Source organism: Mustelus asterias, chromosome 5, assembly GCF_964213995.1.
Source record: "Mustelus asterias chromosome 5, sMusAst1.hap1.1, whole genome shotgun sequence".
NCBI classification, from domain to species: Eukaryota; Metazoa; Chordata; class Chondrichthyes; order Carcharhiniformes; family Triakidae; genus Mustelus; species Mustelus asterias.
The window spans coordinates 99,192,374-99,217,781 of NC_135805.1; the positions used below are offsets into that span (position 1 = coordinate 99,192,374).

The 25,408-nt window shown below is 42.7% G+C and overlaps 1 protein-coding gene across 1 annotated transcript in view; it reads right to left on the minus strand.

Moving 5' to 3' along the window:
- LOC144494148 (visinin-like protein 1) overlaps positions 1-25,408 on the minus strand; it is a 121,063-nt gene that overhangs the window by 10,493 nt on the left and 85,162 nt on the right. The gene's annotated exons all lie outside the window — the stretch shown is intronic.

Genomic DNA, 25,408 nt, shown 5'->3' on the forward strand with positions numbered 1-25,408 from the left:
TTTTCCTTGGAGACTGACATACAGAAGGCAAGACACCTGCCATGCTTAACCTTCACTGATCTCACTGCTATCCAAGTTTTATCAGCTGAGCATACTCACGCGACAAACATTGACAGTGCTTGCGGCACTCTCCATTCTCCAGGAAATTACATGCTTTGTTTAATCCCAAAAGATTAGTCTCAAATCCACAGGTTCTCAGGTTTCAAAATCACAGTATGCTAACGCACGTGAATCTATAGGGCATTCATTCAAAACATTTCCCTAACAGAGACGAGTTAACACCTGTTCTAGCACAACAGTTAGAAATTTTTCAAGTCAATGTGTTAATGTTGCATGTAAGATAACATGCCAGTTTCAACTTTTACAGCTTGTATTAGTCAGTTCTGACAACATTCCACAGATGGCAAGCCTTGAGTCACATTAACACATGAACTATTGTTTTCTGCAGAACACTGATTCTTAAAGCCTTCAGTTTTATTGAATATTAAAATTAATATTAAATATTGGGGTGGCACAGTGGTTAGCACTGCTGCTTCACAGCACCAGGGACCCCGGTTCGATTCCCGGCTTGGGTCACTGTCTGTGTGGAGTTTGCACGTTCACCCAGTGCCTGCGTGGGTTTCCTCCGGGTGCTCCGGTTTCCTCCCACATTTTGAAAGATGCGCCGGTTAGGAGCATTGGCCCGAACAGGCGCCGGACTGTGGCAACTAGGGAAATTTCACAGTAACTTCATTGCAGTGTTAATGTAAGCCTTACTTGTGACTAATAAATAAACATTAAAAAAATTAATTTGCTATATACCTGTGCATAAAGATTGTAATTGAAAAGCTGAGAATCCAAGAGTATGTCAGAACATAGTGGGAAGAGCAATCTTGTGGCCTTTAATTTTAGAATTAAAGTTTATTTTATTAGTCACAAATAGACTTACATTAACACTGCAATGAAGTTGGTGTGAAAACCCCCTCGTCGCCACACTCTGGTGCCTGTTCGGGTACACTGAGGGAGAATTTAGCATGGCCAATGCACCTAACCAGCACGTTGGAGGAAATTGGACACCCGGAGGAAACCCACGCAGACACGGGGAGAACATGCAGACTTCGCAAACAGTGACCCAAGCCGGGAGTTGAACCTGGGTCCCTGGCGCTGTGAGGCAGCAGTGCTAACCACTGTGCCGCCCTGTCTTATTGAATATTAATACTGGATTTACTGGAGCTGCGCTAATTTTGTATTCACTCATTGGGCGGAATTTTCCTGTCCTGCCTGCCACGGGAATCCTAGCAGGCGGGACACGGACCATGCAAAGGTCCATTGACCTCAGGCAGGATTTTCCGGTCCTGGGGTGAGCGCAGCCGGAAAATCCCGCCCACTGTATGAATGAAGTAACTTGTAAGCTTCCTTTTCACTGCAAAGGTCTTGACCATATTTCTCTCAATCTTTTTCTCAACTATGGAATCAATTTCAGTTAATTGAGCTTGTCATCATAAAGTAGACAACTATGAAGCCTAGAACTATCCCTGTGACTCTTTAAGCGCTTTCTATACATCAATCGTTTCTAGGAACAATGGGCTGAGCCTTCCTGGCTCCTGAATGGTGGACTTGGGGACTGCACTGAGTGGGAAAATAAGGGGCAGCCACATCAAGATGGATCCCGGATGCATTCCTGCTGCCAGAAAGGCTTTCAAAGTCCGATTGGGATGTGGATCGGCTGCCCACTGAATGGAGACCTTTGTCACCTCACTGATACAGCAATGGACAACAACTTGTGAAATGTTTCTGATTTCCCCTGCTCCCACCTGGAAATATTCACCTGCATAGAAATTGAGGGCTACAGTGTCCTTGCTGGTCATTGGCAGCACTGTTTTCAACCTGCAGTGCAGCTGCAGATCCAGCTGTAGGAGGTGGCGCCATTGCTCAATCACTGCATCTGCTTGGTGAACACAGTAAGAAGTCTCACAACACCAGGTTAAAGTCCAACAGGTTTATTTGGTAGCAAAAGCCACTAGCTTTCGTGGCGCTGCCCCTTCGTCAGGTGAGTGGGAGTTCTGTTCACAAACAGGGTATATAAAGACACTAACTCAATTTACAAAATAATGGTTGGAATGCGAGTCTTTACAGGTAATCAAGTCTTAAAGGTACAGACAATGTGAGTGGAGAGAGCGTTAAGCACAGGTTAAAGAGATGTGTATTGTCTCCAGACAGGACAGTTAGTGAGATTTTGCAAGCCCAGGCAAATTGTGGGGGTTACAGATAGTGTGACATGAACCCAAGATCCCGGTTGAGGCCGTCCTCATGTGTGTGGAACTTGGCTATCAGTCTCTGCTCAGCGACTTTGCGTTGTCGTGTGTCGTGAAGGCCGCCTTGGAGAACGCTTACCCGACGATCAGAGGCGGAATGCCCGTGACCATGCTCCATGTCTCTCATGCTGTAAGCCAACAGGAACTGCAACGATAGCCCCCATCACTAAAGCAGAATTTCTCCTGACAGGCCTTCTGACTCATCTGACCTCCTTGCCACAATCTTTACAGTCAGTGTGCCATATCAGCCATGCACAAAGCATTCCAGTCAATTTTCTTTTGACTTTTAGGTTAAGGAGCCAGATTTCACAGTCAGAATTCCCGGAGCACTGATAAACTGGGAGATTCCTGGGATAGGGGTGAGGCCATGAAAGCATGTGATTTGAAATTGGCAGCATTTGGGGGACTGAGGGACAATATAGCACACAGTGAGGTAATGGATGTGAGATAGGATACTGTCCGTAGACTCTTGGATGAAATGGAGATTATGTGAAGCAGAAGATGGGATGAGGTAGAGGCAGAGGTGGCAATGTTACGTTATGTGGAATAAGGTGATCGTTTTCCAAAGAGGTGAGGGTTGGTAAATTGGCCTTGGTAAATACGCAGGGTTATGGGGATAGGGCAGAGGGGTGTACCTGGGTAAGATGTTCTTTTGGAGAGTTGATGCAGACTCAGTGGGCCGAATGGCCTCCTTCTGCACTGTAGGGATTCTACGATTGTGATGGAGAGGATATGAAATAAGAATTTCAATGTGGGGTCAAACAAGGACGCTGAGGTTACAAACTTAGCTCAACCAAATATTGTTAAGTGAACCCTATGCCCTATGATGAGAATGAGCACAAAGTAGCAATGATTTTTTTAACGTATTCCTTTGATAGCTTTTGTTAGAAGAGTCTAAGGTTGCACAGATAATGGACTACCTTTTGTACATGTTAAAGGTTCTACATAAATTTCAGCTGTTACTTGTGTTGCTTTATTTATTAAGACTTACATATTTAAAAATGACAAACTCAAATCAAACTCTTATAATCAAACTACTTGGGAACACTGACAATATTAAAACTGAATCTGAATAGTTACCATCCCGTTATTAGTTTCAGATTATTCACTGTTAATCTTACTTGAAAATATCTGCAACGTTCAAGGAACTCGCAAGTATTTGCACTTGCAGATTGCTACAAATGTAGGGATTTTCATTATGATTCTAGCGTTGAGTTCTCCTGTGGGCTACAGGAAGAGTGCTAAGATTATTATTTCTCTGATGACCTTCTTGTAAGATGTAGCTGCTGAAATTTATTTCCTTAATGCTTTTCAGCTGTTAATCAGCCTCATTCTTCGAGATGATTATTTTCGCCTTGTAATTCTGAGGGATGAAAGTGATATCTGTTTACATGCATCATATTAACTGAACACTAGATGGTGCCTGAAATGTGTGAGCACAGGGGTTCGGTTTGAATTATGCTGCTATTTTTTTTCAATGCAATCCCCTGCAAATGGTGTTTCCAACACAAAAGGTTGCAGAATGTGAAGCACCTATTGCACTCAGGGCTGGTCGAATTTCCATTATCTTTTCCGTTGAGTGAGAAACAAGCCTCACTCCAGTGTGAATTAATCACTATTGGGAATTTCTGCCAATCTGCTTGTTTGCAAGGCCTGTGGGCGAGCTCTAGAAATGGTGCTGACTGTTTTGTGTACAAGGACACAAATAACTACACTTTAAAATGTTTAGAATGTACTTTTAAAAAATACTAAGGAATTGACTACTGCACACCAACATAATTAGAAAATTATTTTATTTTATTTTTTCCTAAAGGTCACTTAAAAATCAGGACACTCAGGTGGTGGATTGACACTGATTATTAAAAAAGGCTTTTTTTTTGTGATAAATATATTTTCAGCTGTATCAGTCAAACTTTATCAAGCTACCATTCTTAATAACATCTAGGAGTATCTTTTACAGCAAACGTTTTTTTAAACTGTTCTCAAACACTGCTCGATTGCGCTGGTTGACGGCGGATTACGCATTCAGCAACATGTAAATGAGTTTGTGAAATTTCAACTGGAAAAGCGTTTCAAAACTGACACAACTTTGGGTGAAATTGTGATGGAATAGCTGATTGCACTCAGGCCAGAAGCTCTATTCCAATATACATCAATTGCTTTAGATTGGGCGGCACGGTAGCACAGTGGTTAGCACTGCTGCTTCACAGCTCCAGGGACCTGGGTTCGATTCCCGGCTTGGGTCACTGTCTGTGTGGAGTTTGCACATTCTCCTCGTGTCTGCGTGGGTTTCCTCCGGGTGCTCCGGTTTCCTCCCACAGTCCAAAGATGTGCGGGTTAGGTTGATTGGCCGTGTTAAAATTGCCCCTTAGTGTCCTGGGATGCATAGATTAGAGGGATTAGTGGGTAAAATATGTAGGGATATGGGGGTAGGGGCTGGGTGGGATTGTGGTCGGTGCAGACTCGATGGGCCGAATGGCCTCTTTCTGTACTGTAGGGTTTCTATGATTTCTATGAATTACATTTCTTGAACATTGCATAGAATTCCTACAGTGCAAAAGAGGTAATTCAGCCCATCGAGTCTGCACTGACTCTCTGACAGAGTATTTTACCCAGGCCCTCTCCCCATAATCCCACACATTTCCCATGGCTAATGCATGGGGAGAACGTGTAGACTCCACACAGTCACCCAAGGCCGGAATTGAACCCGGGCCCCTGGCGCTGTGAGGCAGCAGTGTGCTACCTTGCAGCCCCTTTCTATGATATTCTCTCACAGAAAATTCTCGGAGGTCTGAAAAGTTTAAAGCAATTAGCTTTTAACCATGCTGATTCAAATGTTTATTCATACATATAACAGGCATCATCAACATGCATGTGACACTTGGCCCCATGCCTTCATGTGATGTCAGAGTATTGATGAGCAGGAGGAGGGCCGTAAGGATATATTCTTCGGAAGTTGTAGAGGTAATAGTGAGGGCATAGGAAAAAGAGGCTGTCGCAGGAGATGCTCTAGTTATGACTGGATAGTTAGAAGTTCAACTAAATGAGGGCTGTGCAATTGAGCTCAACAAGGGGGGTGGAGAATGGTGCAATTGACAGTAACAAAGGTGCAGAAAGGTTGATAAGGATGAGAAGGGACTGTCCACCATGTGCAAAACATATCACACACTGCATGGCTACGTTTTCTGATAACTTGTACAAGACATTTCTTTCCAGATTTCAGGCACCAGCACTCTTAATAACAAAGTTTTATGAATTCAGTGTAAATATACTCCTTGCAGAGAAGCAGTCAAAGACTATTCATCTGATTTCAGTTGTGGAGATTGTTATGATGGGAGAAGAAAACTCTGGTCTAACATAATGGATGTAAACATTGCAATGGCTCTCATTGAGAAGGCAGGAAGCTTATTTCTGGGGGGTGCTTGGCCATCCTATTACTGTACTGAATTATCAACCGGTAATGAAGTAGCTCACAACATAAAATTCCACGCTCAAAATAGTTACGCATTTTGGATTTCCTGCTATATTGCTCCCATTAGCTGATATTGTTCAGTGGCCAGGCATTTCTAAACAACTTCGAACCAAGAGAAATATCCCAAGGCACTTCTGAGAATCAAATGAACAATTTTACTTGATGAATTAATAATCATGTACATAATGGAACATGCATTGGGAAAATGACCAGAACTTCATGGAAAATGCAGAGGAAGTGTTCAGTGAAAGCAATGCATTATTTTTAGATATACACCTTCCAGTAATAAATACAGAAAATTTACAATTAGTATTAAGAGTAATTTAGTGCCAGTGTAAATTGACAATGTTGATCTGGGACCATGGCCAGAAATGTGAACTGAATCATGAACCAATGTAAAATAGTGTGACCACGTGTCCCTGTTTTCCAGAGGACATATAATGTCTCCAGGCAAACAATGTGCCTGAAAGAATTAATGGATCAGAAAACCCATTGCTGAATGAATACCCTAACCACTGGGTCCATGCAAGTTCAAATCAAGGGCATCATGATCCAAAATTGCTATATGGATTGGTCAATAAGGTAGGCAAGGCAGGATCTGATGGGTGGAAAATATGTCAATTTCCTGTTTTCAAGTAGAAGGGTGGACTTGAGTGGCGCTCAGTGGTTGCAGTCTGCTTGTTCCACATCTCACCACCAATTCCACAACAGCGAATAGTTTTCCAGTGAAACATGGTTGAACAGAAAACAGTGCAGAAGAAAATATGTTTGAGTAACAGCTACCGTGGGTAACTGAACTTATCCAGGTGGTGTGGATAAACCAGGAGCCAAATCAGAATACACTCCATGGTTTTAAATGGGTGAGTATCAAACTGTATGTCCCTACATTCAGTTTCGAAAATATGGTCACCCTGCATAAAACATTGGTAAACTTGAATGTCGGTGTTTTGGATTTTAAATTTCCCAATCTTTTGTGCTGGTTCAGATTTTTCTGTGATTGTGTTGCTAATATGAAATAAAGAAGTTAAAAGAGCTGAGCTTTTTCCTCAGATACTGAAGCGGTCCATGGCCGGAATTCTCCCCTTCCTCCTCACCACGGGAATTGCAGCGGGCGGGGTGCGGACCATGCAAAGCTCCATTGACCTCGGGCAGGATTTTCCGGTTTTGAGGCAAGTGTGGCCGGAGAATCCACGCCCAACCCCCCCAAAAATATCTGTATACTGTCAGACCTGGACAACATCCAAACTTGGACTGATTAATGGTAAGGAACATTCATGCCACATAGGTGCCAAGCAATTACTATCTCCAACAAAAGAGAAACTAATCACCTCCCTTCAACATTTAACAGCATTACCATGGCTGAATCCCACACCATCAACATCCCGGGGCACTATTGTCCACACATTTAACTGGACCAGCTATATAAATGCTGTGGCTACGAAAGGACTTCCTACAGAAACTCAGCACACATGGAGCAATTGAACCAGGAGCACTCCTCGTGACAATGGATGTCTCGGCACTCTACACCAGCATCCCCCACGACGATGGCATTGCTGCAACTGCCTCAGTACTCAACGCCGACGACTGCCAATCTCCAGATGCAATTTTACAACTCATCTGCTTCATTCTGGACCACAACGTCTTCACCTTCAACAACCAGTTCTTCATCCAGACACACAGAACAGCCATGGGGACAAAATTCGAACCTCAATATGCCAACATCTTCATGCACAGGTTCGAACAAGACCTCTTCACTGCACAGGACCTTCAACCGATGCTATACACTAGATGCATCAATGACATTTTCTTCCTTTGGACTCATGGCGAACAATCACTGAAACAACTATATGATGACATCAACAAGTTCCATCCCACCATCAGTCTCACCATGGACTACTCTCCGGAATCGGTTGCATTCTTGGACACACGCATCTCCATCAAGGACGGTCACCTCAGCACTTCACTGTACTGCAAGCCCATGGATAACCTCACAATGCTCCACTTCTCCAGCTTCCACCCTAAACACGTTAAAGAAGCCATCCCCTACGGACAATCCCTCTGTATACAGAGGATCTGCTCAGATGAGGAGGATCGCAACAGACACCTCCAGACGCTGAAAGATGCCCTCATAAGAACAGGATATGGCGCTCAACTCATTGATCGACAGTTCCGACGCGCCACAGCGAAAAACCGCACCAACCTCCTCAGAAGACAAACGCGGGACACAGCGGACAGAGTACCCTTCATCGTCCAGTACTTCCCTGGAGTGGAGAAGCTCCGACATCTTCTCCAGAGCCTTCAACATGTCATCGATGAAGACGAACATCTCACCAAGGCCATCCCCACACCCCCACTTCTTGCCTTCAAACAACCGTACAACCTCAAACAGACTATTGTCCGCAGCAAACTTCCCAGCCTTCAGGAGAACAGTGACCACGACACCACACAACCCTGCCACAGCAACCTCTGCAAGACATGCTGGATCATCCACACGGATGCCATCATCTCACATGAGAACACCATCAACCAGGTACACGGTACATACTCTTGCAATTCGGCCAATGTTGTCTACCTGATACGCTGCAGGAAAGGATGTCCCGAGGCATGGTACATTGGGGAGACCATGCAGACGCTACGACAACGGATGAATGAACACCGCTCGACAATCACCAGGCAAAAGTGTTCTCTTCCTGTTGGCGAATATTTCAGCAGTCACGGGCATTCCACCTCTGATCTTCGGGTAAGCGTTCTCCAAGGTGGCCTTCACGACACACGACAACGCAGAATCGCTGAGCAGAAACTGATAGCCAAGTTCCGCACACATGAGGACGGCCTCAAACGGGATCTTGGGTTCATGTCATACTATCTGTAACCCCCACGACTTGCCTGGGCTTACAAAATCACACTAACCGTCCTGGCTGGAGACAATATGCATCTCTTTAACCTGTGCTTAACCCTCTCTCCACGCACATTGTCTGTACCTTTAAGACTTGCTTACCTGTAAAGACTCGCATTCCAACCATTATCTTGTAAATTGAGTTTGTGTCTTTATATGCCCTGTTTGTGAACACAACTCCCATTCACCTGATGAAGGGGCAGCGAAAGCTTGTGGCGTGTGCTACCAAATAAACATGTTGGACTTTAACCTGATGTTGTGAGATTTCTTACTGTGCTTACCCCGGTCCAACGCCGGCATCTCCACATTACGAAAGCTGGTCAGAGGTTGTGTATTCTGTGGGGAGTGACTCACCTCCTGACTCCCTTTGCTTGCCCACTATCTAAAAAGCACAAGTCAGGAATTAGTGGAGCACTCTTTTCTTGCCTGGGTGAATGAGTGTAGCTCCAACAACACTCAAGAAGCTGAATACCATCCGGGGCAAAGCTGTCTGCTTGACTGGTGCCCCATTCACTACCTGGGATATTCACTCCCTCCTCCACTGGTGCATCATAACTGTAGTGTGTACCATCTACGCAATGCACCTCAGCAACTCACCAAGGCTTTTTCAACAGCACCTCCCAAATCCATCTAGAAGGATAAGGGTAACAGGCACATGGAGAGCAACTTTTAGGTGGTGTTTCCAAGTCACATAGCTGTTCTTTCACTGTCGCTGGGTCCGAATCCTGGAACCCCCTGCGTAATAGCATAGTGGAGGAGGGGAGGCGGGGGTAGCTCCACGATGTGGACTGCAGTGGTTCAAGACAGAGGCTCACCTTCACCTCAAGGAGAATTACGGATGAGCAATAATTACTAGCCTTGTCAGTCACACCTACATCCCATGAATGAAAAAAAAACTCCATTGGTCCAAGTGTTGTATTTACATTGCTCTGAGAAAAACAATGCATTTTGCAATGGTTGGGTGTAAGTAGCCTGGAGCTTAAAAACGGTGATAATAGTACCTTTTTGAATGGAAAAAAGAGACTAAGTATAATTGCTATGCTTGTAGTTTAGGCAGTGCAATTAGTGGAAACTCATTATGCTGACCTGGAGGAGTGGCATGATACACTAGTAAATTTAATCTTGAACAAATTTAAAATAGGGGAATCATACATCCCATTTTTTCAGGGGGAGTCCTCAGCTGTAACCTGTTTCACTCCTTTCCCACAATATTTCCAGGTTGCCAAGATGAGTGCATTTCCGATCATTGAAGAGTCAGCACAGAGCATCAAGAAAGAAGCCCAGTGAATTTCAAAAGGAATGGCAGTGAGGGAGAATCCCCAGTCAGAAAGGGAAATCATGTTCATGTCAATCTGTTCAGAGTTTTTTGAGGATGTAACTAAGGTTGCTAAGGGGACAACAGTGGATATAGTATACTTTGATTTTTAAAAGGTATTTTTTATTTTTAAAAATGTATTAATGTCACAAGTAGACTTACATTAACACTGCAATGAAGTTACTGTGAAAATCCCTGAGTCGCCACACTGAGGGCCAATGCACCTAACCAGCAAGTGTTTCAGATTGTGGGAGGAAACGGGAGCTCCCAGAAGAAACCCACGTAGACACGGAGAGATCATGCAGATTCTGCACAGAAGGTGACCCAAGCCAGGAATTGAACCCGGATCCTTGGCGCTGTGAGACTGCAGTGCTAAACCCTGTGCCACCATGCCGCCCATTTAGTATCATGTCAAGATATTATTGCACAATATTAGGGTTGGTAGGATTGGAGGTAGTATCACAGAGTTCTTATGGTGCAGAAGGAGGCCATTCAACCCATTGTGTCTGCACCAGCTCTCCAAATGAACATTATGACTTAGTGCCTATTCTCCTGCTGTTTCCCTGCAACCCTGCACATTGTTTCTATTCAAATAATCATCTAATGCCCTTGAGTGCCTTGACTGAACCTGCCTTTACCACACTTCCAGGCAGTGCATTCCAGACCCAAACCACTCACTTTGCGAAAAGGTTTTTCTCATATCACATTTGCTTTTTTGCAAATCGCTTTAAATCTGTGCCCTTTCCTCTCGATTCTTTTACGAGCAGGAACAGTTTCTCCCTATCCACCCCACCCAGCCCCCTCTAAATCAAATTGATTTTGAATACCTCTACCAAATCTCCTCTCAGTCTTCTCCTCTGCAAGGAGAACAGTCCCAATTTCTCCAATCTATCTTTGTAATTGAAGCTTCTCATCCCTGGAATCATTCTTGTAAACCTCCTCTGTACTCTCTCCAATATGTTCACATCCTTCCTAGTGTGGCACCCGGAACTGTACACAATATTTCAGCTGAGATCTAATTAGTATCTTATACAAGTTCAGCACAGCCTCCTTGCTCTTGTTTTCTATGCCACTATTAATAATGTCCAGGTAATTGTATGCTTTATTAACTGCTCTATCCTGCTGTCCTGCCATTGAACTATGCACACCGATGTCCCTCTGCACCTGAAGTCTCTTAAGAATTTTACTCATTTTATATTGAGTCCTCATGTCCTTCCTACCAAAATGCAAAACTTCATGCTTCTCCGCATTGAACTTCACCTGCCACAAATCTGCCCACTCCACAAACTTGTCTGTCTTTTTGAAGTTCTACATTGTCCTCGTCACAATTTACAATGCTTCCAAGTTTCATTCATCTGCAAACGTTGGAATTGTCCCCCACACAACAAGATCTGGATTATTAATATATATCAAGAAAAGCAAGGGTCCCAATACTGACCCCTAGGATATACCATTAAAAACCTTCCTCCAGCCCAAAAATATCCATTGACCATTACTCTCTGCTTCCTATTATTCAGCCAATTTGTTATCCACATTGCCACTGTCCATTTTATTCTATGAGCTATAATTTTTCTCACAAGTCTGTTGTGTGGCGCTGTAACAAATGCCTTTTAAAAGTCCATGTACAACACATCAACAGCATTGCTCTCATTGACCCCATATGTTAACGCTTCAAAAAACTCCAAGTTAGTTAAATACCATTTCCCTGGTGTTTGCTGGCTCTTCCTAATCAACCTGCAATTTTCCATGTGACTGCTAATTGTATCCAGAATAATTGTTTCTAGAAGCTTCCCCATCACTGAACTTAAACTGGTCTGTAATTCCTGGGGTTATCCTTACAACCTTTGTTGAACAAGAGCATAGTGTTTGCAATTCTCCAGTCTTCTAGCACAACCTCTGAGTTTAGAAAAGGCTGGGAGATTATGGCCAGCAATTTCCAGTCTGATACACCTTCAACATCCTTGGATGCACCTCATCTGGTCCCAGTGCCTTGTCAACCCATTGGTTCAGTCTACACTTCCCGCAGCCAGCATAATTAAGGACCCCACGTATCCTGGACATACCCTCTTCCACTTTCGTCCGTCAGGAAAAAGATACAAAAGTCTGAGAACTCGTACCAAGAACAACTTTTTCTCTGCAGCCATCAGACTTTTGAATAGACCTACCTTACATTAAGCTGATCTTTCTCTACATCCTGTGACTGCAACACTATATTCTTCACCCTTTCCTTTCCTTCTCTCCTATGTACTCTATGAACAGTATGCTTTGTCTGTATAACGTGCAAGAAACAATAATTTTCACTGTATCCCAATACATGACAATAATAAATCAAATCAAACTTTAAGTACCAACAGTTTACCCAACACTTCCTCCTTATCAATTTTGAACCTTTCTAGTAACAGAGTTTCCTTCTCTGTCACTATGGCCTGGATAGCACCTGCTTCCTTGACAAAGACAATGCAAAGTATTCATTTAATACCTCAGCTATGTCCCCGGCCTCCATGTGTAAATTCACTTTTAGGTCCAAATCGGCCCTATCCTTCTTTTACCATCCTTTTGCTATTTATGTGCCTATAAAAGACTTTGGGATTTCCTCTATGTTGGTTGCCAGTCTTTTTTCATAATCCCTCTTTGCTTTTCTAATGTGCTTTTTCAACCTCACCCCCACTCTTCCCCCCAAAACTTCTATATTCCTCTTGGTTCTCAACTGTATTTTCTACCTGACACCTGTCATATGTACACTTTTCTTATTTATCTTAATTTCGATCTTTTTTTAAATCCAGAGAGCCCTGGGTTTGTTTGCTTGACTTTTCCCTGACTGCGCCCGAACCATTTATTTTCTGAATGCAGCCCATTGCTCAGCTACAATTTCTCCCACCAACCTTTCATTCCAGTCTAACCGGCCCAGCGCCATTCTTGCCCAATTAAAGTCAGTTCTCGCCCAGTTAATCATTCTTACTGTGGATTGCCTCTTGTCCTTTTCTACTGTCTTCCTAAACCTTACGATACAAGGATCGCTGTCCACTAAATATTCCCCCACTGATATATCAGCATGGATTGAGGCTCGCCTAAAGGACACAAAACAGAGTAGGAATAGACAAGGCACTTCAGGGTGGCAAACTGCAACTAAAGGAGTACTGGAAGGATAAGTATTTTGGTCTCAATTATTCACAATTTATATTGATGCCTTGGATGAGGGGACTGAGTGTAACGTATCCACATTTGCCAATTATACAAAGTTAGGTGGGAAAGTAAAAGGACGATACAAAGAGGTTGAGAGATTTATTGGCAGGTTGGATGAGTGAGTAAGCACAGTAAGATTTTTAACAAGTCCTGTCCAACCTGGATACCCCAGTCCAACGCCGGCATCTCCACATCATGAGTGAGTAAGAACAGAGCAGATGAAATCGAACGTGGCAAACTGTGAAGCTGGTAACTTTGGTAGGAAAAATTAAAAAACAGACTACTGATTTCTGGGAGACTAGAAATGCATGAATTAAGAGGAACCTGGGTGTCCTTGTCCATGAAGTTAACATGCAGGTACAGCAAGCACAATGGTATATGTGGTGTCTAGTTACTACAGTACGTTAGCTTTTATTACGAAGGAATTGGAATATTAAGGTAAAGAAGTTCCAATGTGATCGTATAGGGAGTTGTGCATAGTTTTTATCGCCTTATCTAAGGAAGGACATACTCGTTCTTGCGGTAGTGCGGTGAAGTTTCATTAGACTGGTTCCTGGGATGAGGGGATTGCCCTATGACGAGAGATTGAGTAGACTGAAGTTTAGAAGGATGAGGGTTGATCTATTTGAAACATAAAAATTCATAAGGGCTAGACAGGATGGTTGCCGAGAAAAAGTTTCCTTTGGCTAGAATAACTGGAGCACTCAGAATAAGGGATTCTTCATTACATTTCATTACTCAACAGGTTGTGAATCTTTGGCATTACTGCAGAGAGTTATGGATACTCAGTTGTTAAGAATATTCAATAAGAAGTTTAACAACACCAGGTTAAAGTCCAACAGGTTTATTTGGTAGCAAAAGCCACACAAGCTTTCGAGGCTCTGAGCCCCTTCTTCAGGTGAGTGGGAATTCTGTTCACAAACAGAGCTTATAAGACACAGACTCAATTTACATGAATAATGGTTGGAATGCGAATACTTACAACTAATCCAGTCTTTAAGAAACAAAACAATGGGAGTGGAGAGAGCATCAAGACAGGCTAAAAAGATGTGTATTGTCTCCAGACAAGACAGCCAGTGAAACTCTGCAGGTCCACGCAACTGTGGGAGTTACAAATAGTGTGACATAAATTCTGATTCTAGGATCGCATGATAAAGACTCAGGAGGAAAAAAGCAGAAATATTTATGTGAAATAGTGTGACATAAACCCAATATCCCGGTTGAGGCCGTCCTTGTGTGTGCGGAACCTGGCACACAAGGACGGCCTCAACCGGGATATTGGGTTTATGTCACACTATTTCACATAAATATTTCTGCTTTTTTCCTCCTGAGTCTTTATCATGCGATCCTAGAATCAGAATTTATGTCACACTATTTGTAACTCCCACAGTTGCGTGGACCTGCAGAGTTTCACTGGCTGTCTTGTCTGGAGACAATACACATCTTTTTAGCCTGTCTTGATGCTCTCTCCACTCCCATTGTTTTGTTTCTTAAAGACTGGATTAGTTGTAAGTATTCGCATTCCAACCATTATTCATGTAAATTGAGTCTGTGTCTTATAAGCTCTGTTTGTGAACAGAATTCCCACTCACCTGAAGAAGGGGCTCAGAGCCTCGAAAGCTTGTGTGGCTTTTGCTACCAAATAAACCTGTTGGACTTTAACCTGGTGTTGTTAAACTTCTTACTGTGTTTACCCCAGTCCAACGCCGGCATCTCCACATCAAGAATATTCAAGGCAGGGGATTTTCACAGTAACTTCATTGCTGCGATAATGTAAGTCTACTTGTGACGCTAATAAATAAATAAAAGAGGTCTCTAGATATTTGGATACTAAGGGAATTAAGGGACATGGGCATAGTGTGAGAAGGTGGTGTTAAGGGAGAAAATCAGGCATGATCTTATTGAATGGCAGCGCAGGCTCAAAGGGCCTACTCCTGCTCCGATTTCTTATGTTCTCATGTGTTCCAAATGGTTGTCTTTAAAGTTTGGTTAGACATAGTTTGATATTTAGGACATTCAACATCTATCATTCAAGTTTAGTAACTACGTTTTGGGTGAACAAACATATTATTATGTTACGTGTATGTTAGGTTATATTATGTGTATGTGTGCCTATGTGCACCCAGGTGCATTTGGTTGAGGAAAGAGCAGTGCTTTACAATATTGCCTTCTCTTTCTATCTCTAGTCATATTTGAATTCTAACAGCTCCCAGGTGTCTTAATTCATTTCAACTCGCTGTTAGACTCTCGCAGCTTAGAAATTAGTTTTTCAGCAGGAAGGCACTCAGTCGGCATTAGCAGAGACAGAGGGACCCAGTAGTGAGAATTATTCCATTAGCAAGCAGATAAAAAATAACTTTTGATGATGAACACTACAATATGAATCATTAACAAACTTTAGTGTCATTATTATGCTAAAGTAATGAATATGCATTTATCAGTTTTGGTTTGCAGTTTGCATCTTCTGAACTAATTGAAAAGCTCAGCACCAGCCTGATTTAAGGAGCTTCAATGTTTCTTAAGCTTCTGACAGACAATGGCATCTGGAAATATTGAGGACTGCTGCTCTAATTTTGAGACATCAAGTAACCTCATCTCTGTATTACAAGCCCGTGGATCACAAATTGACTATACACTCAGCAGAGCTGTGGCTCAGTGGGAGTTATGTTGGACTCAATTTTGAAAAATGATTTTCTTTTTATTCATTTGTGTGACATCAGCGTCGCTGGCTGCCCATCCCTAGTTGCCCTTGAACTGAGTAGCTTGCTCGGCCATTTCAGAAGAGTGTTGAGAGTCAACCACATTGCTGCGGGTCTGGAGTCACATGTCTGGAGTCACGGCAGATTTCCTTCCTTCCCTATTAGTGAACCAGATGGGATTTTCCGACAGTCGACAATGATTTCAAGGTCATCATTAGATTCTTCATTCCAGATTTTTAAAATTGAATTCAAATTCCACCATCTGCCATGGCAGGATTCGAACCTGGGTCCCCAAAACATTAGCTGAGTTTCTGGATTAATAGTCCAGTGATAACACCATGAGGCCATCCCCTCCCCATTACTTTATGCTGGTCCTTGAAGCTGATTTAAGAATTTCCCAGAGGCCCTTTGTGAGCTGATCGAAGTTGAGCGTCTGTAGGGTAATTATACAAAGGTGCATTCCAGCTATGACCCTCACTGCCAAGAGCGTGAAATCAAAAATGATGTCTTAAACTACACATTATTCGTAATCAATTTAAAACAAAGCTCACCCTGCTGCAGGAGCAAATTCTGCGCTGCCTTGGGCAAGTTCTGGGGGTGAGGGAGTGGAAAACAGCAGTAGAGGCAGCATTCGCGCAGACAGCATTGGGATGCTGTGGAGCTGGGAGGAACACACATGCTGGGCCAAGTTCAAAATTAAACATACCATTTTATTTTACAACTTAGATTTTCAATGGCAGTGACCCACTGGGTCCACATCCTTGCTCGTGAAAACCCGAGTGCCGCAGGGGCAATGTTGCACTGTTTAGGTTAACTCAATTTCTCAGACGGGTCCCAAAAATAGCTTAGCCCTCTGAGCATGTGTGAGGAAATAATATGTTTTAACTGGCTGCCTGGGATGCCTGGAACATGGCCCGATCCATTTTGCTCAGATGTCTTTTAGGCATCCTTGAGTGCAAAGCTGAACTCCTCTTCTATCGCACCCATTGTTTGGGGGTTTCTAGCTGCACAGTGGACCCTTCCTCCTTCCTTCAGAGTTCCAGTCCCTCTTGGAACCTTCCCCTAGTCTCTTACTCTCTCTTGTTTATGCAGAACCGCTGGTGTGACATCTCTGAACTTACAGCACTTTGTTCGCTCAGGTTCTATCCCGAGATCATTCATAAACCTATCGACAAGGGATGAACTGTTGATCTATGGAAAGGCCTGTCCCTTGTGGAGGCTGAACACCGACACTCTGGCAACTTGTCTTTCCTCTTCCTGGAACATTGACATTATGAACAAACACCAAGTCATCATCTCCTAGACTATCACTGATCTAACCTCCTCTGGAATCGAATATCCCAATGACTGACCTTCCATTCATAGACCCCAACCACGCACAGCCCACTGCTATCTCCTCCTCAAGATCCACAAACAGGACTATCACACTCGACCAGTGATTCTGATGAGAGGTCATAGACTAGAATAGGCACTGTGGTTAGCACTGCTGCCTCACAGCGCCAGGGACCCAGGTTCAATTCCGGCCATGGGTGACTGTCTGTGTGGACTGCACACGTTCCCCGTGTCTGTGTGAGCTTCCTCTAGGTACTCCAGTTTCCTCCCACACTCCAAAGATATGCAGGTTAGGTGGATTGGCCATGCTAAATTGTCTCTTCATGTCCCAAGATGTATAGGTTCGATGGATTCGCCATTGTAAATAGGTGGGGTTATGGGGATAGGGCAAGTGGGAGAGCCTGGGTAAGATACTCTGTCAAAGAGATGGCATGAACCAGATGGGCCGAATGGCCTCCCTCAGCACTGTAGGGATTTTATGAATGTTCACACTTCCTTCCTGCGCAGATACTACCTGGCTGAATGTTTCTAACATTAGATCTTCTATATTGTCCTGTCATTGGATCTTCTACATTCTGATCAGGCAGTTTGAAATCTCATCTCCAATAATCCAACACACTCTCGGTAAGTTTCAGCCAGACTGAATGTGCCATTCAACAGTGAATTTTGAAAAAATGATCAAAGATGCAGGTTATGCAGATGAGCAGTTTAGGTTATAGACTGAGCAACAAACTCAGATTACAGGTGAAAATTCACAAGCCTTGGATAAACTACGGGCGGCATGGTGACACAGTGGTTAGCACTGCTGCCTCACAGCGCCAGGGACCCGGGTTCAATTCCCGGCTTGGGTCACTGTCTGTGTGGAGTTTGCACATTCTCCCCATGTCTGCGTGGGTTTCTTCCGGGTGCTCCGGTTTCCTCCCACAGTCCAAAGTTGTGCAGATTAGATGGATTGGCAAAGGTAAATTGGATCTTAGTGTCAGGGGGATTAGCAGGGATGGGGCCTGGGTGGCATTGTCAGTGTAGGCTTGATGGGCTGAATGGCTTTCTTCTGCACTGTAGGGATTCTGTATTTCTATAACTAATGATATGATATTTTTTGCCTACAGCAAAATAAAAGTAATTAATTTTGGGTCAATTTTGGACTTTAAAAATCAATTGTATAACTAGGTGTTGAGAGAAAGTATTGAGGGTTGTAGTGATATCGAGGAAAAAAGTGTATAGAGATTCTGGATAGGAGAGGCTATACTGATCGTACATGCGTGATTGGCTTAATGACCTCCTCTTCTAGTGTATCATTCTATGATTGTGACTTTGGAATACATGAATTCAATAGAGCAAGTGGCCTTTTTGTGAACCAAAATCTCTTAGATTCTTATGAAAAAAGCAGGTATTTCAGCTTTGGTTCGACAAGTTACGATGAATAAAGGAAGGATTATGAATGGTTTTGATGGAGTAAATAAGAAGAAACTGTTCCCAGTGGCTGAAAGCTCAGTGACCACAGGGTGACGGGCAAAAGAACTGCAGGTGACATGAGTACATTTTGATTTGCTTTTTTTAACACAGTGAGTTTGTTGTGGTTTGGAACACGCTGCCTAAAGGGTGGTGGAATAAGATTCAATAGTCATTTTCAAAGGGAATTTGATAAGTACCTTAAGGGAACACATTTACAGGGCTTTGGGAATAGAGCCAAGGAGTGGAACAAATAGGATGGCTCTTTCAAATAACTAGCACAATGAGTCAAATGCGTTGCATCATGCTATCATTCTAGGATTCTATAAAGATCTCTGCACACAAATTGGATTTTTAACAGAAAAAAACTTCTAACTCTGTCATATTGTAAAGTCTATCTGGATAAACCAATGTACTGTAGTTTCACATATTTAAGTAATTAAATAAGCTCCCTTTCCTAGGATGTAAGTTTTATTTGTGCTATTAGATTTACCGCCTGGGGGGTAAAAGAGATATTGGGTAACAGCCGGCTGCCATAGAAGCTGCCACATTTTCATTCAGTCATTTCAATCAAAATAAAAATCCGGCAATGTCTCTTGTTGGTGAATGATTCCCAAGACTAATTTTGCATCCATGCAGGAATACATCTGTGTGTCTTTTTTAAGTTGATGATCAACAGACCTACATAATGGGACAGATACCAAAGCTGCCCACCCAATGGAAATGGGTGCATGGGCCTGAGCCAGAAATTGGCGCAGGACATTTATTTCCCGGTTACAGACTGAGGCTTGGTCCTCAAAATGGACCGAGTGTCCCAGGGGAACTATTAGGTGGTCAACAGAACAGTCCGCTGACGCACACCCCAATCTCTGCTCAGTTGGAAAAATCTACGCCAATGCTACAAATTCTGGGTACAACACAACATCTGATTAAAGTTACTGCCGACTCACAATGACTCAATTAAGGAAAAGATGCAATTTCTGGCAGCTGATATAAATGCAATCACAGTAATACATTTATTACCTATTCTGGGTTAAATAAACACAGATCTAAACATATTTAGACAGTAATGGCTGTAAAGGAGAGAGAAAAAAGGAACATATAAAATATTGCCGTATCTTATGAGTATTGCACTTGGTCAACAAGAATGAATGATTTTATTTTCTTCTCTGATCTTTTATTCCTTGCTAAGTCTGTGTTCTGTGGACTTGCATACAGCATATGTGAAATACTGAGATTAAAATAAAACTATAAATTGGTTTATTTTTATCTGAAGGTAGCTTTTCACAAACAATTACAAGCATTAAACTACTTAAGAACTGCTGTTACAATGAAGCAATATAAAAAAGATTGTTTTTTAAAAATAGAGTGCTGCTCATTTATATAATATCAAGAATTATGACAATCATATTTTAATTGAAAACAGAAAATACTGGAAAATCTCAGCAAATTTGACAGCATCTGTTGAGGGGCTCTATTCTCTCTCCACAGATGCTCTCAGACTTGCTGAGATTTTCCAGCATTTTCTGTTTTTGTTTCAGATTCCAGCATCTGCAGTATTTTGCTTTTATTTTTATGTTTTAATGCTTTGTTAAAATCTATCTGGAATATTCAGGATTATACACGCAGTGTGTTAATTTTATGGCTGTTTATGAAAAGGTTTACATATAAAAGGTTGCAAGGTCATAAAATGAATTATTACTCTCAGAATTTCAAAACTCAAAGGATGTGCTGCTTTGGTGCATTGGCCATGCTAAATTCTCCCTCAATGTATCCGAACAGGCGCTGGAGTGTGGTTTCTAGGGGATTTTCACAGTAACTTCATTGCAGTGTTTATGTAAGCCTACTTGTGACACTAATAAATAAACTTGAAATTTTATAATAAGTTAAACCTTCACACGATTCATCTTTGATTCTGCCTGCAGATGACTGCAATAAAGGAACTGTTGCATTGAGACATCCCTTCTTTAAAGAGTATTCTGTTTTAAAAAACAATCCACTTTAGATGTGATTGACTTGAACTCTATAAAAGGGAGAGCCCTTCAATTCCAGGAACTGTATATATTTTCACACCAGCCAAGTCTTCCCAAAGCCTCTAACTAATCAATCCTGACCATTTGAGCTGAAATGAATGAAAAAAGTGAAAACGAGATGAAGATTTAACACGTTTATTTTCAACCAATTGATCTTTCTTAGATGGATGGAATATATAATTTATAGTGGTGGTTTGAAGAGAAATCCACTTACTATGTAGCTGATAAAATGGTATAGCTTGTGAATTATGTGGTCAGCATTACTTAGCTTTCTATTTTCCACAAGTTATCAGTTGCCAACCCTGTATACTTCACATCTCTGTAAATAGTTAACAGTAACCATAGGCTTCTGAGTACGCCACATATCGATAATTATATTTGCAAACAAGCTCCAGTGATTTCATGTTGCATTCCTGTCATTTACAAGATTATTAAATAACTTGTCTATAAATATATGTTTCAGTGTAAAGGTCCCATCTTATTCTCTTTACTGTTAATGAGTCAACACTATTAATAAAATGTCAGTATGAAGTGTTGCATTCACACGATAAAGATCAGGATATAATTGTTTGCTCTTTGTACATGAAAATTTATGTTGGACGATCACTTGTTACATATTCATTTTCAGTGAATTCTAAATAATAAGACTGACTCTCAGAGGTGGCGCAAGTGGGAAATCATTAGTCATGTATCTATGACTGCCTAACCTATACTTCATGCGTGCTACTTCAAACTGGGAGTACTTCATCATAAAATATCTCAATTACTCTTAAAGTGATCCTAATTATATAAGCTTAACAAAATCTGGTCCATACTAATTTAAAAAGTGGGGTGTATTTTGACAGCAAGTTGATTTTCTGCTCATCATGGGCATCATGAGGCTTTGGCAAATTTAAGCCTGTTCTGCGAACGTGAAGGAGGTTTTAAGTGGCTGCCCCCCACCCCGGCTGCTGGCTAACTGGTGGGTATGATCTTTAGGCGGGGGTGTGGCGAGGAGGAATTCAGAGGCAAGAGATGCCACAATTTTCCTTGTGCAGTTCAGAGGAATACGTCTACTCTTCCAATCTCCACAAAAGAAAGCTTTGGACTTAACAGATTTTTGCCCAGTCAAAAAGCATTGGTCATTTCTCCACTCAGACCCTGAGCTCTTGCTTTAGCTGGCACCCTCATCAAAAGCCTCCAGGCTCACATCATGGCCAGTTGAAAATGACCTAGAGATCTGAGTGAAATGTACCTCACTTGTTAACTGGACATCTGTCAGGTTGACAGGGTTAAAATGAACCCCTGTTACACACCTTGGCCTTTTAAAAAATAAAGTGGAAAAACTACATTAAGTAATGGTTTTACTACCCACTTTGTTACAACTGAGCAAGAAATGATGCTGGCATTAACATTGCTTCGTAGAATATTTGTAATATATTGGATATTGACAATAATTGCATATATATGCATTCATCAATCCTAACATTACAGTAAAATTTCAACATCACTAATGGACACAATAGGGAGCTAAGGATGAGGTCCTGTCGCTAACTCTCACCATAAGCGATGAATCTATTCATGACATGCAGTAACAAAATGGATACCTGATGCTTGCAATGCAAATTCTGTGTGAAATCAGTACATTACACCTTATCAATGTGCTAATGTAGAATCGTCGACTTTGCAGATGTTTTTTCAAAGGAACAATTCAGATGAAAGGTTGAGCATCATCTGTAGAATTATGATTAAAGTAATGTTTCTGTGTTCTTTGCTGTTTTGGTTTTGTAATATTTGAAGTTTAACACTGAGGCAAGGAAAGTGGTTAGAAGGAAAACGTGTTGGGCCTGACAGTGTGGTGACGATGGTGGGAGGATGTAAATGAACACGCAAGTCAAATCTAAATCATTTGTGTTGTTGACTGAATCAACATTCTCACGCTTGAGCTCAGTTATTCATACATGTCATTTCTCCAATTCTGTCACCAGTGCTCACTGTGAAACTGAAAGGGTAAGTTTTGCAACTGTTGGATTTTTAGATCAGATATTGAGGCACTTTTTCCAAGCTTCCAAGTAAGAAGAATTCATCGGGGCTGATATTCAGCATGGGAAAAAAAATGGAGGGTGGGGGGTGAAATGGGCTGACTAATGCACATTTCAGCCTCAGCATTGGAGTCTGGGTCCTACGCATGTCACAGGATCCCAATTTGATTTAATGTTGCTTTTGGGCCACTAATCATAGGGTCACACAGTGTAGAAGAGGTCCTCTGGCCCATCAGGTCTGCACCGGCACATTAGAAACACCTGAACTCCCACCTAATCCCATCTGCCAGCACTTGGCCCATAGCAATGAATGTTATGATGTGCCAAGTGTTCATCCAGATACTTTTTAAAGTTTGTGAGGCAACCCGCCTCTACCACCCTTCCAGGCAGCGCATTCCAGACCGTCACCACCGTCTGGCTATAAAAGGTTTTCCTCACATCCCCCATAAATCTCCTGCCCCTCATCTTGAACCTATGTCCCCTCATGACTGACCTTTCAACTAAGGGGAACAGCTGTTCCTTATCCACTCTGTCCATATCCCTCAATCTTGTATACCTTGATCAGGTCGCCCCTCAGTCTTGTCTGCTCCAATGAAAACAATCTAAGTCTATCCAGCCTCTCTTCATAACTTAAATGTTCCATCCCAGGCAGCATCCTGGTGAATCTCTTCTGCACCATCTCCAGTGTAATCATATCCTTCCTATAATGTGGCAACCAGAACTGCACACAATACTCTAGCTGTGGCCTCACCAAAGTTCTGTACAACTTTTAGCCAATACTAGGATATTACATCCATTTGGAAGGAGTTTATAGCATACATGATTTCATGAACAGGAGAAGGCTTGTTAGGCCATCCTTTTCATTTATTTATTCCTTTTCATTTGTGGGACAATGGCATCACTGGCTGGGTCAGCATTTATTGCCCATCACTAGTTGCCCTCGAATTGAGTGACTTGCTAGGCCATTTCAAGAGGACAGCTGAGAGTCAACCACACTGCTGTGGCTCTGGAGTTACATGTAGACCAGACATGGTCAGGATGACAGATTTCCTTCCCTAAAGGACATTAGTGAACCAGATGGGTTTTTCTGACAATCCACAATGGTTTCATAGTCATCAGAAGATTCTTAATTTCAGATTTTCTTTACTGAATTCAAATTCCACCATCTGCCATGGCGGGATTCGAACCCGGGTCCCCAGAACATTAGTTGAGTTTCCTAGATTAATAGTCTAGCGATAATACCACTAGACCATCGCCTCCCCCATTTGATCTCAACACCATTCTCAAAATATTCCTCAATTCCTTCCCTTTTCAGAAAGACACCTCTTTGCATCTTTAATCTATTTTTAACATTTGTTTCATGAATCCTTTTCTGGCAATTCATGTAAAAAACTGGTGTATTGAAGTTTACACAAGAAAGTTCTGACTGACGCTCCTTTTTATGCTCAACTCTTGTGTCTATGGTATTTTCCTAAAACAAACTAATCAACATCATTAATTTCTAATCATAACCATGTACATTTTAAAAGCTTTCTGCTGTATCTACTTAACCACATTGGTTTTGCAGTGGTTTCGCCACAGCTCAGTTGAATTGTGATTGTAGAGTTACCAACAATTACTTTAATAGTTCCAAGAAATGTTAATTATACTATTGTGGTGAACCATCGTTGGTTCACCACTGGGGTTGTTATTGTGTTACTGTTGGGCTAGGGTGTTGTTGTTATGGGGGTTGTACTATGTTGTTGGGATAGGGTGTTTACCTGTCCTAAGTGTTATCATGGCACACTCCAGTGGGGTCCCGCCTCCGGTGGCAGGGTATAAGACCCCCTGCTCCGGCAGGACCCCTTCAGTCTGAATGGGTGAATTTGTGTTAGTAGTTTCATTGTTAATGTATTAAAGCCTTCAGTTCTAAAGCCTTGTTTCCGGGTGCTCATTGAGGTGCATCAATTTAATACATTAACTGAGAATATGGAACAGATCCTAAAACCGGATCGTCTGACACTGGACCCACGTGCGGTCGGTGCAGCTAACACGTTCGAACATTGGTGGAAGTGCTTCGAGGACTACCTGGCAGCCTCGGTAGCTATCACTACAGACAGTGATAGACTCCAGGTCCTCCACGCAAGGGTAAGCGACACGATTTACCTAGCCATTCGTGCAGCTTCCACTTACCAGGGTGCCGTCGAGCTCCTAAAGAATAGGTACATTACGCCACCCAACGAGATTCACGCTCGTTATCTCCTCGCTACACGACGTCGGCAGTCGGGCGAGACCATAGAAGACTACGCCAATGAACTCCTGCAGCTTGCCAGGGGTTGTGACTGTAAGGATGTCTCCGCCGAGCAGTACATGCAAGACCTCGCCCGAGACCCGTTCGTAGCAGGGGTAGGGTCCTCGTACATCAGACTTAAATTATTAGAAAAGGGGAAACTCAACTTGACCCAGGCAATGGGGATGGCCGTGAGGTTGGAGGCGGCGTCGAAGAGCTTGGCGCTGTACCCCGAGGACCACGTGCAGTCAACGTGGTTGGAGCAAGCTCTGCTCCCTCCTCGCCCCGCGAACCCGCGCTCCCAGATCGATTCGACGACGGCGGCAGCTCCAGGTGGCCAGCGATGCTATTTTTGCGGTGGGGCCAAGCATCCACGGCAACAGTGTCCGGCAAGAACGGCAATCTGCAGCCAGTGCGGTAAAAAAGGCCACTACGGCAAAGT